Genomic DNA, 18,342 nt, shown 5'->3' on the forward strand with positions numbered 1-18,342 from the left:
GGGGAATATAGGTGTGTTCGGTATTGGAATTAAGAAATATGTGATTATAGAAATGTTTGATATTGAATTTCGTTAGGAGTATTGTAATTTAGAGAACTTATAGATTGAAGGAAGAGTATTTCGGTGCCTTGAACGGGGCGTTTGTATTATGTTCTAAAGATGAACATTGAAATTACGTAAATGCGTTGAGGGATCATGAAAAGTTGTCAGATAAAAGCGGGCAATACCCAGTTATATAAACTTTATTTTAATCAGGTGAAACTTGTTTGCGGAGTTCCTAAAAATATAAGTAATCTGACTTCACACGTTCGAACGCACTTTCCGTGCGACGCTCCGTTAATTAACGCACTGTAAAATATGAATGTCTGAAACAAATCATTCGAAACTCACCGTACACCGAAAAGAATGTTAAGTTGCTGTTGCCATCCAGCGACAACTAAATATCTCTTTCGAAACGGAAATTAAAGGAGCGCAATGGAGATAACTTACTTATTGACTTAACATTTCATGTACCGCAAAGGTTTTTCAATGATTTATAATCTTATATTAAAGAGCGACTTAAATTTCATTTAAGCAATAATCCTCAAATAGTAATTAAACTATGTTACCCAATACGATTCGGTTATCCTGTATTGCAATTTGTATTGATATCGAAAGTTCGATTAAGAAATCTTTACGTCGCATGTTTATTATGGCCACAATTCTATGATTTACACAATGAAACTGAAATTAATGCTACAAACATTGTTGTTACAGTTACAACACGCGACATTATACTTAGAAACTCGACAACTCTTTTTAGCTTCATTTTTTCGACGCTGTATTCAGAAGATTTATTGAATTCAATAAAACATTACAGCTGTGGATATCGACGCAAAATAAATGGCAGTAACGATCACATTAATCTTCCATAAACTATTCAATAACTATCGATAGCTAATATGTTACCATTTACATAAGAATCTAAAGTCTACTTGTCTGAGCGTAACCAAGGCATTCGCTGAAATGTTAATATGCAGATCACCGTGAATGGTTTCCCACAATTTACAAGAGGATAGGAAAACATGTCCTTGAACATAGGCACCTCTGCCATTTTGAAAAGAGCACGGCGGAACGAAGTGGGAGGCCCGTGGACGGACCTGTGTCAGGGGAACATCCAACATCTGTCGGCCAGGTTGAGGGTGTCTCGGCCCGAGTCATCTGACCGTTCGCGAAGTGCAAATAAGCTCTTCCTCTTTCCTCCTCGCCGTCCCCTTTCACCTCACCCCGGGCTTCCCGCAGTAATGGCAGTGGAACACACGCTCCGTTTGTGCGCCACGGCCGCCGTTGCCTTGCGGCCTGAAGGCGTCCCTATGTGTTTTCTGTATCATGCGTCCCGAGTTCCGGGGGGAACGGAGGCGCCTCAGGGTGGAGGATGAAGCCAACGGTAGCGACATGTTCGAAGAACACTCGAAAAGAACAAATAAAGGGTCTTTTCGTTTGGGTCAGTTCACGGGTTTGAAGTCACTCTTAACACGTTGACTAGCACGATGCACAACGATGATCGGAGCTTTCAAGTTGCTTGAAAGTAATTATAATGAAAAAATTGATACTGAATGAAAATATTTACGTAGTACTGTAATAATTAATTTGAACGCCATTCAACTTTATTATGAAAGAGCAAATAATATGCGAAATGTTCAAACTTCTTGTGGTTATCAACGCGTTGAGGAAACGTTTATGTATAGCTTTGTTTGTTTATATGTAAGAGTGTCGGCGAATAACGAATTGGTATCGAAAATGAGATGTGAAAAGATTGAAACTGACCAATTAGACTCTATTCATTTTAGGAATCAACTCCTGTGGCAAAAGGATCTTGAAAAACTTTATAAAGTCTAAAAAGATTTCAAGATTTTCTAAAAGTTAGTGGAGAATGCAAAGAGATCTAGGAAGTGTGTAAACGTTTTGGAAATTCGAAGGAAATCAGAAGAAATCCGAAGATCTAAGAAGTCTAAAACTATCTTGACAGGATCTCAGCAAGTTTCAAAGGAAAAGTTAAAAAATTCTTCTCCATATTTCCAAGTACCTCCTCAGGTTCACAAGGTCCAAATCCCAGAATTCCCAAATAGATAAAAAAAATTACTTAATTTAAAAACTGCCACAATAAGCGAAAAATCGTTTATCCAAACGAGTTTCTTCCTCACAATCAATTAGTTCCAATAATCAACGTTTTACTGCAATACAAACTACCTATTATATTATCTCATAACTTTCCTTCACCCTCTACCTGCAATAATTAACCTACCAACAATTTTAGAAAGATGATACTATAACATTTCCAGAGAAATGAAAGAATGTACTTAATATGTCAGAATAAATTCGCCGTAATTTAGTAACACAAGAGATAACATAAAACATTGTGCATCCGTTGTATAATAACGAAACGAAAGAAACTTTAGAGCAACCTATTTAATCCGTACTTTATAAAATTTGTTCACGCATCTCGGTGCTTCGTAGCTGTCGCTAACCGGGGGTTGTGCTAATAAACTCCGGCCCCCGGGGCTCGCTCGCAGTGGGACGCCCGATAGCAGGCTTTAGCCACTCTGTCTTCCCTTGTGTGCGGATATAATTCGTACACACGCGACACGAAGCCAAGCCACGAACAAACGAGTGGGACGAGGACGGCCGAACAAGAGAGACGGGAAAGAATGAAAGGCTCGACGCAACGTGGAAGAACAGAAAGGGAAAAGAGAAGTTCCCGATGCGAGCGGCAGCGACGGGGAAGGGCGACGGATCCGGCGACGAAACGGGCCGATAAGCGAGACTCGATAACCGGGAAATGAGTAGGTGCCGTTCACGGTCGTCGAATTCGCGGGCGGGATCTGTGGTTGGGACGTTGTTGGACGCGGAAATGGAATTTTCACGATAGGATTGATAATAATTAGTATCTACTCAGCGGATTCTGATACAGCATGAAATTTTTATTCCGTGTAATTGGCAGAGATTGGTGTTAATTCGAGAGGAATTACATATAAGGTATCTAACGCAAAAAGAAGCCAGAAAGACTAATCATAACAAAGTAAAAATTGAAGGCATGTCAAGATTAAAACTCATGTTGGATTCGAGTTAAGATCTCAGAATGAGTTCTAGTAAGATCTAAAAAATGTTTTCTAAATCTTTGATATAAATCGAAGAGTTTTAGTTCTTGGAGACAGTCTATTAAGAGAATTTTGGTTTGAATGGATCAATCAGAAGTTTGCATTCTCTGTTAACGATTGTAAGGTGTTAACAGCAAAGCGAAAAATTTACTAAATTTTGTTGTATTTTACATTTCACTATTATGGTGTTGTATACGTTTTGTACATGATAATTGGATAATCTTTATGTAAGATTCAAATTTCTTGGATTAATTCGGAGACACAGGGATTAAACAGAAGTTCATATCTTGCTTCGGGAATTTTAAATGGTTAAAAATAGTACGACAGCGTTCTCAAATTTTTCCGTAGTTTTTTCGCTGTGAAGTTCGTCGAAAATGCAGAAAATTCGCTGTCTAATGATAATGAAAGACGTGTCAGCGTGAAACGCTCGCTTTTCCTTAAGCGCGCACAGAAAGGAAACTCGGCCCGCGAACCGACACGTTTATCGGAGCCGTCGCGTCGTTGCAACCGCGGAAAGACAATTTAAAGTATCCGGGCGAAGCGCGCGGCCCCGGACATCGTGTAACCAGCTGCCAGTTTGCAAACGACAGAGAGACGTCGAAGAGTTAATTAAAACTCGGATGAAAGACCGAGGTGAAGGTTCATCGATGAACGAAGAGCGGTGGCGTGAAACTTATGACTTACTTTAGACTGTTGCTTGTTTTACAATGCAGAAACAAGTATTTTGTTTTATTGCAACGATTAAGCTATGCATTTTTGGAATGTAACCCGTGCAATTACTTTAGTTTTTAAGTTAGAAGATATACAAAGTCGAAAGAAATTTTTATTCGATCTAAAATTCCATACAACTTTTACGTTTATTAATATAATGATAATTCGTAAAAGAAGATGAGTAACTAATAATCAGATTCTTGTAGTTTCACGGATCAGTTTTTGTTTTTACCTTAATCTTAATGAAAACTTGGTTAAAACCTAATCAGGATATTAGAGGGTGATAGGTAGGTAATTGAATTTTAATGAAAGAACCGAATAATGAATGAAATCAAGGACTCTAAACTATAAAACTGGCGCACGGTGAACCTTTTTAACTCCATGAATCGATAAAGACTTAATTATTAGGTAAAATTTAAGAATTGGAACTTAAAACTACAGAAAGAAATTTCTGCATCTAAAGATTTTAAACTAAAGTGCAAGTTTGTTTTATAATCTGAGCAATCTGAGCTTGGGCATTTTTATAAAAATACAAATCGGACGTTAAAATGTTTAAATAAGAATAGATAAAAACTGAAATACGCAATTTCATTATCCTCGAGTTTCAAAGGATTGATACCTCGAACGGTTTATATATTATTTATGAATTTGCGAAATATTATCGACTAACGGCTTAAACATTATTTCTCACTTAACAGAGAGATTTACGATACGAACTATCTTTTTACCACTTTCTTTGCCTGGAATATAATGAATTTTTCATTGGTATTTAATTGAAACTTCCGATCGAAGAGTAGCACTCACGCGGAACATTCATTCGCGCTGATTTTCGCAAAAAAAGTTTTAATAATGAAAGTTCTTATATAATGGAGGATACTTATAACTTTCTTCCGGTGCGAGACTTACTGAAAGGTATTTCCAAATTTTGAAATTTTTTTCAGTGAATAAAAGTTCGATATTTAGATCATATTTTCTACTGTAACCTTTTGAATGTTAAAAACGGATTTAGCTTTCATCTGAACTTTAAATGGAGAAAACAAAAAGAATATCAATTTTCTGACCTCTTGTTTGTTTTCACAAGAAGAGGAGTTCACTCGTCGTTTATGCTCAACTACCTATATATTAGACTAATTTTCAATTCACTTGATTACCACCTTAAACCTTCAGCCATTGAAATATATCAAAATTTCTATTCTGCCATAAAATTATAGGTTGTAAATCACTCCATAAAAACCTCGAAAAGTGTCTACATTATAAAATCTACAATAAAAGAAGTAAATTCCTAGTCAATCCCCGCTTTTTGTACGATAAATTACTTCGTAAAAATTTCGATTTGCATAAATATCCACGGTTTACTCGTTACAAAACACTAAACTATCAAACGTACGCAAGAAGCTGTGCGACCGCGTTCGCAATGCAACGCACAAAACGTATAAACGTACGGCAAACATAAACGTCAATGGTGACCGAGAATGTATTCAGTATAACATAAAAAGACGTCATCAACAGCGGACGCGTTAAATCGCAACAGCTTTTATAAAGACATTCATAGTTGCGAATAAAGGTACTTAGTAGGTTGACGAGAATTTTCGCTTTATCAAAAAAATTATCACTCTTTCAGTTGAATAGGATGGAGATGATTAATACTTCTTCTTATCTCTTTGTTTCATAAAATCGAATAAGATTTGTAATGAAGATTTCAAATTCAATTTGACAGGTTTAACACAAAGCTGATTTCTTAAAAAAATACCATGGAAATTGCAACGTTTTATAATACCTATTAAGAAAAACCCAAGCTTTGTTTTAAACACTTCCATAAAATCCTTTAAATTTCCTCGTGCTTAATATCTTTGAATTATTTTTTGACGCTGTCGCGTAAAAATGTCATCTTTTAAATTTGGTGTCGCCTAAATTGAAAGCCTAACGTTCGCTCCTAGGAACTGATCATTGAACATATTTATTTGTTTATTTGAACTCAAAACAGAGTACCACCTTCTTGTGATCAATCTACAATATTCAATGTGAAGACCAGAATTACATAAATTGATACTAGAATTCTTGTTCTTTCTAACAGATAATGATCATTCGCGGAGCAAGGGGTTAAGTCGAGCAGATTTGCAATTTAATCAAGCATCACGCGGAATCCTAGTCGTGTCTCGACCCCATAAAGACGCACTAGCTCGCGGACAGCCAGCTTTCAACCTCGCTGGTTAAGATGACAAAAACTGGCCAGAAATTTATGTACCTGCGTCCAGTCTCTGTATCGCGAACCATTGCGTCGCAACTGGGAACGCGGCTTAAAGTTGCATGTGCGCCTCGCGTTCATAAAACGATACCGGGGTAGCGTTCGTGGTATGCAAAATGTGCCCTGAATTATTCGAACTCGGGATTGCGACGGGTTCCGACAACGTTCCCGACGGGAATCTCAGAAATTTCTTTCGAATTCTACACCGGAAATGTCAACGGCGGTTCTTCCATCCGTTTTTTGCACCTCGTGGGCCATAAAGGAACTTCGGTGAATCGAATCTTCTATTTTTCAACTTTTTCGTTTTTGTGCGGAAAGTTTTTCTAGAGATTCTCATTTATTAAGTATTTCTATTTTAAATTTTTACTATTATTAGAGCATTGTCAACTGTTTTGTATAAATTATTGTTATATTTTTAATTATGAAGTATTTTTATGTTATGTCTTCTTACTTAATTAGTTACTACTTTTTCCTTACGTAGTTGTCTGACAATACTAGTGTTTGTTATAAATTTTTGATACTGTAGTAGATATAAGGAAGTGAGTAGATTCATGATCGATTGATTTCAATTAAGCAAATAAAAACTGAAAGGAAGTCTTACTTCTCGTTAATGTTACCATTACAATTTCAACAATCGCAATACAATCGCAAAAGGAATTCGTTCCTCATTGTGTCGTTTAATAGCGAACAGCCAATAAAACCGATCATTAGCAACATTGCGAAGGGATCTATCAAGGAGTTATAAAATATAATATTTCTCTGACAATTCCGAACGGGCCGGTCCCAGAAGGCATCGATGTATACCGTCGATGCCGCGCACGTTTGAGATATCGTGCATTCCCATTCCCATGAGAAATGAGACGCGTCCGACCGGTGATCATCGGGAAATCCTGACAAAGTTAAATGGTTCCCGATATTTCCAAGACTTTCTTGCCGCTGCTCGAGGGTGGTTTCTCGAAGCAGCGACTCATCGGTCCGCGTCGATGCAAAACCGACCCCTCGATCCGTCGAAAACGCGAGCCCCGAAGGAAAGAACCGCCACCCGCAGGTTCACGGCTTTTTCCTCTTGGAAACCGGATAAATCGCCGACGCAACCCCCTCAGGGAGTAAAAAGCCAGTTCTTTTTTCCGAGGAGCCTGGCCCAAGCGATTTCTACAGAAGGCAACGGGTAATTCGTCACTTCGAATGTCGAAAGCTAGATTCTTCTTCTATCGGATTATTCTTCGCCCACACGTCGATATCGATCACCGCTCTTTGTGGACTTTGGAGTTTGGAGCTTTTTTATTTTGGAATATGTTTTGATGCGAATCTATTATTGATCGAATTAATGCAACATTAAGGGAATTTAAGTAGAAATACTTTGAAATATAATAATAATGATTTATAATTTTGTTGCCGATAGTTGTTTATTTTTTCTATTTGATAATAATTTATGTATTTCATTAAATGTTTCTATTCCATAAGGTCGTTTAGATACATAAATAAGCGAATGAAAAATTTGATGGTGGTTTACATAAAAAAAAGATGTAAAATTGTATAGTATCCTAAATTTCCCCTTTTACCAGTGTTATAGCTAGTGTAACGAGTTACAGGAAATGACAGTCTGATTGCAGAGAAACGGCATTGGAGAGATAGAGGGCCGCTAATGCCATCAGTTTCCAAACTCAATCAACAAGGCCACATGAGAATCCCAGTAACCACCTGAAAATCCTCAAACAAACTATCCACTCCTGACTAAATCTCTCTATAAATGCTATCGCGTATAACTCCGAAACCTGTAGCAGCAAAAACATTTGGAATGGAGAAAACTAGACCAAACTGTTTCTAAAAGATCCACGGAAGATTAAAGGGAAACGTACTCCGGATCAATTTTACAAACGAAACTGTCATAATCAACCTGCTCTAAAAACCAGGATCGAAGCGACACATTTTTCTGGAGCCCCGAAAAACAAGATGACAAGTTTCTCGAGAAATACCGCAGACTCGGTCAACAAGATCGTTTGAAAATTCCCAAACAAACTGATGTCCTCACTCCGATCCCTGTAAAGACCCTATCAAACGCATCTTTGGGTCGAGATTGTAAAGAAAAATTTTGTTTCGATGAAACTGGGCGAGCGTCTCTACTGCTGACAAGTTTTGAATCTTAATCTTCTGACCTATTAGAAAGCTTCACCGTAAAATTTATCAAACATAACACAGTTTCGATCAAAAAGATGCCCCGACAATTGATACCAAAACAATAGCAAACAAACTTTCAAACCCTTCAAAATACAAAAACAAGATCCAGACTTCCAACAAAAAACCACATCAGCTCTTCAAAATCAAGTCATTTACTTTAAACAAAACCTTAAAAAGAACTCATCTATTTGTTATCCTCAAAAGCAGTAATCCTTTCAACATTTCTAGACCCAACATCAGTGACTAAGACAGCTAAACAAAAAAAGAGTATAATTTGACATAACAAAATAACGCTCAGAAACGACTAACAGGAACAAAATGCACGATAGAAACCACAATTGTTTCCTTAAACATCTCCTTCCTTCAATATCAGTCCCTAAAACAGCACAAAAATCCTCGAACAAACCACTCTGATCACTCAGATCTCTATCGAAAGCCAGAAAAATTAGATTTACTCAGCAAAACAACCCTCAGAAGTGAGTAAAGGGAGCAAAAAAATGCCCGACTGTATCCGGGATTGTTCCCGAAAATCACGGGGTGAGTACGTCGCGCGGGATCGAGGTATCGATCTCCTGGATCCGGGAGTTCTCGGCGGCAGGCAGCTTCGGTTCCGGGGCTGCTGCCGGACAAAACCTGTTGCGAGCGCGCGGTCCGGAAGGTGCGCATGCACCGGCGTGGGACGGCACGCGCGCACAGCCAATCGCCATGGAAACGCCAAAGTCTCCTGGCCGGCCGGAGAGATATCAGCGCGCGGCCCTCTCCGCCGTCGCGAGCGTGTGCGTCGGAGCCGAGCGGCGCGCTGCCTCTCACACAGGCGCCAGACAACCCCGAAGGACCCCCTGCGGCTTCAGGTGGCGGTACTAGGGGGTAGAAAACCCCTCGTTCCGGCGAGTCACAGTGCCGACAGTTTCTCCGAACTGTCGAAGTCGGCCCGGTCGCGCGCGCGCTACGAACCGCGGACCGCACACACGGTCTCGCATCCTTTGGCCTCGTGAGTGTCCATGGATCTACGTCATTTTTTTCCCTCTTTTTGCAGTTTTTTCTGTACGCTCTTGCTGTTGTTGACGCACTTTTTTAAAAATTTAATTTACATATAGTTGTATGTTATTGATATTCGCTGAGGGAGGTTTGGAAACTGTTAGTGATCGAAGCGTGAATTTTGTTTGGGAGAAGTGGTGGATTGGGGATTTGAGATTTTTGTGTGAGATTTTTGTTGATTGCTAGTTTAGTATTTTGTTTTTAGCTTCTTTAAGGGAAAGGGACTTCAGTAATTTGTTTTGATGGGAAGATCTATGTGGAAGTGCTCATTGATCGTTCTGTGTGGATTTGAAGTGTTGGGGATGGTTGATTTGTTATAAATGATCTACACGATCCTTCTGATATGATCGGTGTACATTGGTATTCTTCATTTTGTTAGGGTAGTTTGAAGAAGGAACGATGAAAATAGTTGTGGTGATTGTTTTTGTGATCATTAAAATTGTGGTAGAATCCAATTATCAGATGAAACGGGATCTGCTTTTGTTTGTTCTTGCTGGTGTATTCTGCTATTGTTTATTTTATCTCCTTTGTAAATGTACGTGGATGTGATATTATAAATAGGAAATCTCTGATCTGTTGAAGCTTTTACATAAGAAATATTTATTGATCATCTATCTGTCTAAAAATCCTACTGAATTACAAAAAAGCCTTTCAAAGTAATTGTAAAGTCGATCGAGATGAAGAAATCACAAAATATTCAAAACGTGTAAAAGAGAAGTGTTTAAAGCGACCGTAATGGCTTAGGTTGGATATAAAAACGTTTATCACCTAAATCTAACACATTGAAAGAAGAATATAAATATAACAAGTGAAAAATGTAATTTAAAACTCGGTTATCCTTTGTTCAATGAAAAACTCTGTGAACTAGACGATCAAGCGGTTTCAGGGCGAGTCAACGCGGTATCCGGGACAGTTTCATAATCGACGCACGGAACTTTGATGACGGTTACTTGATAACTCGTATCAGCCCCGCGATTCACCGGAAAGCGGTGCTCCTCTACCCGCGGCCTGCCCCCGACATCGTATCTCCCTTTCATGCCGAATAGAGCGTCGTGTTACGTGAAACTATGCCGAAGACGCGGCACCCTTAAATTTCCGCCGCGGAAGACCGTTTCTTCGTACTGGCTGATGTGCATCGCGACCTCATTAACTCCCTCGAAAATCGGAGTTCTCGGGTTTCCAGTCTTTTCTAATTACTTGTTGATTAACTGAATTCAACCTTCAACTATTGATATTTTCATACCAAACGTGTTTCATTGTAAGGGAAACATTCATAGGACTTCTGATATGATGAAATAGAAAATATTTAAAACTGTACGAAATATAATAAATAGAAATAAAAACAAAAGACTTTACATTCACGCGTAGTGGAGTTTGTCTACTGTTAAGGGTTAAAGGTCGAAGATTTAATAGAAATGGAATTTTTAAGTAAGATACATAGGATTTTACAATACTAAACGTATATAGATGTTCAATCTAAATTTTCAAAATATTCCATTGTAACAATACGACCAGTATGATCGCGATTTAACTTCTTGCCATATAACATCGTGTCAAACTCGTGAGGATCATTTTGAACAGACGTTAACAAATGTAACTATCATTATATTCATCTGAAATTGAATATTATTTTTGTTATCAGTTGTTAATTCTTGGTGTAAATATAGACATAGAACAAACATAGAAATCTTCTTTCTTTCTAATAAATTGTAACAACAATTATAATAATTGAAAAAACTATGTTAGCAATCGAATACACAGAAGTATACATTTTTAATTTTTAATTTTCCTAGCGAAATTGCTTCAAATGTCAATTGTTTAACACTCCTCTATCGATTCGTGCTTTGAAAATAAAGATTGTTCACAAAATATTACAATATTGAAATTTAAACAAACGTCGATATTTCGGTTGTTAACATGAAGGTTAGCGTATGTTTCCAAAGAGATGGAAAAATTGAAATGTATCAGCTCTTTTCGTTGCATATCAGGTGAAATATGTGACGCTCGTTAATGATTCAAATAATGAAAAATGATTAAGGGGGATCAGAAAATCCGATGGCTTTATCGTTAATGGTTTCCTCTTCACGGATCTAGGGGCTTCCGAAAGTATTGCCAGGAAAACGTAGTATTTACGGTGCTCGAGTGAGTCCTTAATGTAATACTGATCATGGTAACGATGAGGCGCGATTAAATTTCTGATACTATAACGCGCGTTTTTAATGAGGACACGCTAGAGCCATTTCATTCACAGTTTTCAAGATTTTTTCACGTGCTCTCTCTCTCTCTCTCTCTCTCTCTGTGTTAATCCGTCCATTTAAACAACCTCACTATACATAGAAATTCATGAACGATGACAAAAGGAGAGAAAACAGTTGCCATGTTGTTCATTAATCACGAATTAAACGTGTTTGTGTTCCACCCCTAATTATTTCCTCAGTGTTGATTTAAACAAATTGAATTTCCTGTAAACGTCAGTTAATACGTTTTACTTTGACAAAACACAAAGCAGAACCAATTTTAATTAAACAACTGCAAAAGAAACAGAAGGGAAATTCTCTGGTATCGAAAAAGAAAACAAATGCTCTGTTCCTCTTGAAACAGAGGACAACGAATGAAACAATCACGCGACAGATTAATTAGAAAATTAAGTTTAAAATTCATTTTTCTTGAAAATCGCTCTTAAATTTATTACCTTTCAATAACAGTAATATATATTGATAACGATCAAATTACTGTAAGTACTTTTGAATTACCTTTAGATGAAGGATCACGCAACACAGGTTTAATTCGTGGAGCGATTCTAATTGTTGATTCGGACCGCACGGTTTACATTGGATTCGTAACCGCTGGAATTAGATACCCTACACGATACGGAACTAATTCTCGTTTACCAGTGAGTCAATTCCTGAAGCTACGGTAGAGGGGTTGCGTTTCAAAGGGTCCGTCGCGAGGCTTTCACTTTGAAAATTTGCGATATCTGTGATTTAATGCCCTCGCGTGGCTCGTCTAGCGAAAGGTTCATGAAAGGAAATAAAATAAAACGCGACGGGACGCCGCGCACAATATCCTTGTCGCCGGTATTCTTCTCCGGAACCAGACTGCGCGTTTCGCGCGCTCTCGGATCCATGAAAACGCGAAACGGAGTGCTTCAATTTGACTTTCAGAGCGACGAATATCTTTTGTGCCTTTGTATGTTTTCCAGCCGATTCCTCCTCGTGGGGAAGCGAGCCATTTTCGAATGACAAGAGAAAATGACTAGCGCGGCTTCAACGTTAATACACTGAGGTCTTATGTTATGTTATATGAAATACCGAAACGAAGTGGACATTTTTTGCGGCAATGAACGATTATGTAGACTGTGAGTGTTTATGCAAACGCAGATTGCTACGGAAAACTTTGCCAACCTTTTTATAGGATGTTGAAATAAATATTGAAATTTTTCTACATTTGCATACCTCGCGAAATTTCACAGTTCAGTTTATATCAACTTCGTATGTATATTTTCTATCTCGTTAAAGCAGATATTCAAACTTTTCTAAATTTGCGTTTCTTACAGAAACTTCGAAGTTCCGTTATTTCTGTTAAAATAATATACTTTAATATAATTGCAAAGTATTAGATTTCGTTGGTATAAGTCTTAATATAACGTCAATTAACGCATCAACCCCTGCGTCGTTTATACATGGGTGTCACAATTTTTTGTCCGAACTTAAAGAATAATATTAATATGAATATTTAATACACCGAGAGCACTGAACTCCATCAGAATTTTTGAACTGAAAACAAGTTGAAATAGTAAGAATTATGGGACATTTAACTTCTCACTGTATATTTTATAAAATACATATACTCGATTCCGTGGTGTTTTAATGGATATTAGTTCGGTGGTCCATGTGTTAAGCGAATGAAACAAGAGAATTAATTGTTTCATAAAGATCAATGACGTCGCAGCGCATCGACAAGTGTTCACTTCCGTCGCGAACAGAGGAAACCTTTCCATCGGAGGTCATGGGACAACGAACGAGCAACGAGTCTCCATAAAACGCTTATCCGATGTCCCTTGAAGGCATCATGGTTTTTTCCTCTTTTATCGGGTCCTCGACTATGGAAGGCAGCTGTGTTTTCATCTTGGGGAAACTATCACTCGCAGGGAAAATATTTTTCTCCGCATGAGGAGAACTTTTCCCGTCATGGAATATTTATGCGACAAGCCGCGGACCGCCGCAATATTGTGACGGATCCATGCGAACGGCTGGATTCGGTCGTATTCATCGATTAAGGTCGCGTTAATGTTTAAAAGACGCTTTCACGGCTGACTGGAACGTGCTCTCGCGAATCATTTTTGCAAATCTCTTCTGCGATCGTTTTAAACCGACGTTTTTATCTTTCTTTGCTGAAAGATGGGTTTCGTATTGCTAACGTCATAGCAGAAAAAAGAAATTTCTAGTCAGGTTCAAAGTTTGTGCGGTTTAACTCTGAAAAATATGTATCCGTACGTCAGTATTTAATCTATTACAAAATAAGATCTCATGTAATATATGGAAAGTCATGTTTCAATCGAGTGGTAGTTAAATACACAAAATGGAAAAGATATAATATCAACACCTTCGATTGAACTGAATTATTATTATTACGCGTTCATCCACGTGAATATTACCACATTAAGTAACATTATTAATAATGTAGAAATATTTTTAAACAGTTTAGGCGATTATTAGCGATGTCTTGAATCATTCAAGTTTAAATCATTCAATTAAATCATTTTGTAGATACTTATCTAAACGTGATTCTATGATATCTGTCGATTTTGTTCTTCAGTCTGATGTAATCAACGAAGATCAGTTAGGTATAAGCAAGTGAAAAGTTAAATGAAGTCTTTATAAATCTGATCTAAAATAGACCTAGACACCGCCATTGAAAGGTTAACGAGCAGTTGCTTAAATGCTTGCACATTCGCTCGACTCGTTTCGAGATTCAGGAAGCTCCGACCGATCCACCAGTCTTCGGGACTATCGGCGATAAATCAGGGAAACGCGATTTATTGATGGTGAATTATAGTAGCCAGGCAAAGGAAGCGGTAGTTCACATGATGCGCAACCACTCGGCCGCAGATAGTCGTCGAGATAAAGATTAATCGCCGCGAGGAAGCCGCTTGTTTCGCGTTTGCGTTGCCGCGTAAATCCATCGGCAACCGGCTGCCGATCGTAGGAATAATTAATCGATGAAGTTGCTTGGCCTGGGATGAACCATAGGTTCGAGGCTGATTAACCCCAATCGGTCGTAATCATAATTTGTCCGAGAATCGAGAAAATTGGATGCTAATGGCGCGTGTTGGCTTCCGTGGAACGAATTACGTAGCCGAACTCTGCTACATTTCGTACTAATCCTTGAAAAGAGGGATAAGTTCACCTCAAAAAGGTGTAACTTGGGCTGTAACTTACAACATCGGTATCGGAGTACAATTGATAATTTTTTGGTCCTAGGAACTAGTTTCTACTTGAGGAACTGGTTTTGAATTATTGGAAGTAACTTTATAGTATTCATAAGTCAAAGATTCAAGGGTTAATAATTAGAAAGTTTGAAGTTTATTTATTGTTACTTGATTCTCGAAAGTTCAAAATGTTTCTTATAATTATTACAGTTGTCTCCTGTTAAGTGTTATATCGTTATTAAAATTGTTATTACGCTATCATTAAAATGATAAAAGATCTCTACTTCAGACGGTTATTAGTATCGATAAATCAACGAAAATTTACAATATGTACTCCGCCTGATACATGAATATTCGACGTTCTCGGCGTACAGCCGGTCCTCTAAAATGAAAATAAGCTGCTCTGGGAAAAGAAGAAGATGGAAATCACAGTAACGGAGACAACAAAAGTGGAATAATTCATCCGTGGGCTCCATAACTCCGATGTCGGTCTTCGGCATTTTTCCAAGCGGCGTGCCGCGTAACTCGCGCAACTGAATTACCAACCCCCGGGCTTCAATCGAGAATGAAAGAACAACAAGTACGTACGTGTCTTTACGCAAAACCAGTTTACATCACGCTCGCGAGCTGCTCATATCTCGCTCATTCAATAAATTATCGAGCGAAGAAAATTAAGTTCTCGATCATTGCCGCAGAAATTCGCGAAAGTTCTCGTCTGCGGTCTTATTGTGGTCCGTCCAGCACAACCGAAACAGGTGTTCTCTTAACTTCTTGCGCTATGACATCGTGATAAAAATTTTGAACTAAATTTGACAAATTTAAATGTTGCTTACTTGTTTTGAATGTGAATTAAATATTATGTATCTGTTATTAATCGTTAATGTCTGGAATAAGTGTAGAGATGGAATAAGTACCAAGTCCTTTTCTTTTTCTAATAAATGAACAACTATAAATTAGCTTTAGTAAGCACATTGGTGCAAGAAATCGTAGACCAAGGGGTTAATACATTCGCGACCAGCAAATTTTTCGCTTTTCTAATACTTGTTGCCGATGAAAGTAAAGAAAATCTTAAGCTAATCGCCGGAAACTTCTGACGTTGAAGCGAAGACAAAAATTAGAAAATTTATTTTGAAATGTTAGTCTTCTAACAGTCCGTTGTTTAAAATGAAGAACTTTCCATTAAAGAAGTCGCGAATGGAAAAGAGCAGAAGAATAAAATATTTTGGAAGATTAGAATTTGAAAAAACGTGAATTCGCGATAGTGATCGTCGGTGTGTTAACATTAGACCTACGGAATTCATCAGTTTGATCCATATCGAATTTTATAAATATTATGTGGTACATGTTTTCGTTGGTTTTTCCAAACGAATGAACATCAGTTGTTTCGAGAACAGTAGAGGAAACTGTACAATAAGTGTCCGTAAACCTTAACACGTTGAATGCCATGGGGGTCACGGATGACCCCCAACTAAATCGAATCACTATAGTTCTCTTAATAAAACGATGATTAGTTGAAAACATTTCTATATCATAAATAATGCTACCTAATATGGTGACATTCAGCTAGATGTAGGTGTAATAATCATAATGCAATTCGATCAAACGATTTAGTATCATACTTTTTCCATTGTGTGTATTTTGCTCGATGAAATCGTGCGGCGTTCAACGTGTTAATGGACGATGAAACCGAAACCTGAAAAGTTCCTGGTGATCGTGCGGTGTCGTATTCAGCGTGAAATCGGCCATGAATTTCAACGACGCCCGTCGAAGGGTGTAAACGGGGTTGAACCCAACCCCCGTGCACTCGTGTGCACACGCCCGTTTTCGGCCACAGGAGTGCAGCCCGGACCCAATTTCTTCCAGTTCAGAGACAGTACGTATCGATTATCCGATCGATGTATCGGCCGCTCGAATTAGCCGCCGGTTACCTTTAAATTACTAATGAAGCAGACCCTCGATACGCGATTTCTGATTAATGATATTCGGATATTGTACGAGTAATCGTGGATGAAAGGAATTGACCCCATCAGCGAGCTGAATGTTTGGATGATCGATCGAACATTTTCGTGACAAATTACACTCGGATTTAGGTGATTCAGTATCGTTACAGTTGTATTCAACAACCCCTAGATTATCAAAAAATAACCTAGATCCTAGTAGGGTAAACTTGCCTAAATCGTACTTATGCGTGATTGATACCACCACATGTTTCAGTCTTTTTCAACAGTTTCTTGTAAGCTAGTACGAATTAACAGGTTGATTGTCACGAAAAACATCAGCGTCTTACATATCACTTATTCCTTTGTACCAAGAAGACCGAAAGGAACAGTAATTAATTATTTGTTACCACAATTCTGCACTTTTATATAGTTATTCACGGCATTTTAAAACTCCGGTCCCATGGGATCACCGTGGCAGCGAAAGTGTTGCTTACGTTTACTCTATACCTTAATACACAGTCAAAAGATGGAATTACTCCATAATTCTCAATTACTCAAGACTAGACGTTCGACAGTCGGAACAAAATTAATTCCGTAATCATAGAAACATTATGTCCGAAGATATTGAAGGCTAAAGTAAATGTCACTGATAAATCAAGTCGGTGAATCATCTCGAAAGGATGAAATCCGGGGAGGATCGAGTTACCTCCGCTTATTATTCCAAATGAATTTTCCCTCGGAGAAGCCGAAGGGATTTACGAATCTAACGAACGAACTTAACACAACCGGGTAAGAAATCGACGCTGGAACAGATCCACCGGATAGCTTGGAAGACGAGGAGCCGACTTTCCAGTAGCGAGTATCTGACCGTCTAACACGATTTCAATTACATCCGAACGGGTAATCCCGGCTCTCTCGACCGGCTCCCAATAAGCAACCTTCCTCGTTTGAGCATCGCCACGGTCTATCCGGTCACGCGGGCCGCATCTATTTCGCCTAACTAATTAAGTCGCTAATGAAATGGTAATTGCTCGAAAGTGCAGCGGGGTCCGTCGGCCTCGGGCATTCTCAATGGCCGGGCAACCGGGCTGGCCGGCTGGCTAGCCGGCTGTCGGTGCTCGTTTTGTCAATCGTCCGAGTTAATTAATTGGCGAACGATTCTACTCGCCGACTCGGACCGCGATCCCCGCGCGATTACGCGAGCATCGTTTTATCAAACGTTAAACGCGATTTCACCGTTCACGTAACTCCGCGCGCGGCCACGGGCGCTCTCTCGCAGGAACTATTCCACCGGGTTTTTCGTGTTCCGATGACGAAACGCCGGGATTACGACGCGGCAATGTTTATTTCTTTGTTTATTAGAAGCAAATGGATCCTCTGTTACGATTTAGAGTGTTGTGCACGAAATTTCAGGAAGACCGAGAAATTGTAATTATTGTGGAAGTAATGTAGAGATATCAGATGAATAATAATGAATAACACTAGAAAGAATAATGATATGAGATATGGTAGGTGAGTGTAATTGTTATGTACTTAGGACTGAGTTTTTGCAGTTGTTAATTGGGCATGTTGCAATGTGCAGTATTATACGAATGAAATTTTATTTGAGTAATTATAACGAATGAATAAGTAATCGTTATTCGGTTGCTGCTTCTTTTAAGA

General features: G+C 38.5%; 1 protein-coding gene across 2 annotated transcripts in view; it reads left to right on the forward strand.

Moving 5' to 3' along the window:
- The window catches only part of LOC116428878 (ras-related protein Rab-37), a 139,035-nt gene that overhangs the window by 58,100 nt on the left and 62,593 nt on the right, over positions 1 to 18,342 (forward strand). The window contains exon 1 of one of the 2 annotated variants that reach the window (XM_031981068.2): positions 9,029 to 9,262. The exons of the other annotated variant lie outside the window; for it this stretch is intronic. The gene's annotated coding sequence lies outside the window, so the exon portion shown is untranslated. Of the gene's footprint in view, positions 1 to 9,028; positions 9,263 to 18,342 lie in introns of those variants that run through there. 2 annotated transcript variants of the gene reach the window in all.

The sequence above is a fragment of the Nomia melanderi genome, chromosome 11, assembly GCF_051020985.1.
Source record: "Nomia melanderi isolate GNS246 chromosome 11, iyNomMela1, whole genome shotgun sequence".
In the NCBI taxonomy this organism is placed as follows: domain Eukaryota; kingdom Metazoa; phylum Arthropoda; class Insecta; order Hymenoptera; family Halictidae; genus Nomia; species Nomia melanderi.